We start from the raw sequence: 1,689 nt of genomic DNA, 5'->3' as shown, positions 1-1,689 counted from the left end.
TGGACGTTGTTAATTTGGGTGTGGTTTCAGGTTTCATAGTCTGGAAGTTTCATTCCCTGACTCTCCTGGAGATTCTATGAGTGCTTTCTGCTTACACTGGCTGGAGTGGATTCTGTTGTTTGCAACTGGTAAGCTCCTGACTCTAACTGAAGCCCTTCCCAGCCCAAGGTGAAGGTTAGAGATGACTTGATCAGCCATGTCTCCACATTTTGGGAGCTTATGAGGTTTTTCACTGATGAAGAGGAGCATCCCTATGTGAAATGGCAGTGTTTGCCAGTGTGGACAGAGCTGGATGGACTGGCTTGTCTGGGCTTGCCAATTTCCTGTGGTTTCTGGTGCCCTTGTGGTATACTTTCTTTCCAATCTTCAGTGGTGGACAGAAGTGCTGAGTGTCCATCACTTTACACTTCAGCTTCTGAGGTTTGAGCCACCATCTCTTCTTGTATGAATCTCAACAACACCCCTGCTGCACCGCCCCCCACCCCCAAAAAAAGGATACTGTCTTAGTCCACTTGGACTGCTGCTATAACAAAATACTACAGACTGAGTAGCCTAAAAACAGTAGAAATATATTTGTCACAGTTCTGAAGGCTGAGAAGTCCAAGATCAAGTTACCAGCGAGGTCATGTTCTGGTGAGGACCCTCCTCCTGATACATAAACCAGAGCATTCTTGCTGTGTCCTTACATGGAAGAATGAACTAGGCATCTCTCTGGAGCCTCTTTTTAAAGTCACTCATCTCATTCATGAGGGCTCCACCTTCAATGCTTAAGCACCTCCCCAAACCATCACTTCAGGCATTAGGATTTCAACATTTTGGGGATGAGTTTTGGGAGGAACACAAACATTTAGACCATAACAAGCACCGATGCCCAAGCCAACTCAGAACTCTTCACAGCTTATCCATCTTGCACTCCACCCCTTCACCTTAGAGGGTTCAACCAAACTCTATCCACAAAGCCATCTGGCTCTCCCTATGTACTCAGAATGCTCTAACCTTCTGTTCCAACCCCTACATCTCTGCCAGTTCTCTCCTGCTCATCATTTGGATCTCAGCTCAAGGGTCTCTTCCTCCATGAAGCTTTCCCTGACCACCATTCCCACTCTGGGTCAGATTCAAAGTTCTTTTCCTTATTTCAGTTTGTAATTGTACATCTGTTAATATGAATATTGATTAACATCTGTACCTGCCCACTAACAACAAGGCCAGGGACCAGAGGTAACATTAAAAATAATTAACCATCACTGTGGCACAGGCCTGACCAATCAGAGCAGACACTAAATGTCCTAATCGGGAAGGCCACTAGCTTTAACAACTGGCCAGCCATGGTGAGGGTACCAGTAGCAGCCACAGCAGGGATGGGATTAACTTTCCTCATTGTATCTTCAGCCCCTGGCCCAATGCATGGCACATAAAAAAATGCTCAATACATATCCCTGTGAATAAATGATTGTTCTCTGTTGGTGATCCTAGATTTGCTCCAAAGCAATTCTCGGACCTAATGTGTTGGACCTTTTGTGACTTCCTAGCCTGCCCTTACTCAGGACGTGGACACCAGTGAGCCCTGCTCCCTGAAGCTACTGGTCATGCTTTCCAGCTTCCATATAGAGCAGACACTCAGGTACCTGGTAGAAGAGTGGATTCCTCCCTCCAAGCCAGGACACTCTGGGGACCACAGTGTGGTAGGAC

This window comes from Kogia breviceps, chromosome 6 (assembly GCF_026419965.1).
Source record: "Kogia breviceps isolate mKogBre1 chromosome 6, mKogBre1 haplotype 1, whole genome shotgun sequence".
In the NCBI taxonomy this organism is placed as follows: domain Eukaryota; kingdom Metazoa; phylum Chordata; class Mammalia; order Artiodactyla; family Physeteridae; genus Kogia; species Kogia breviceps.
The sequence above is the reverse complement of the archived record's forward strand: the minus strand, read 5'-3'. Positions refer to the sequence as shown.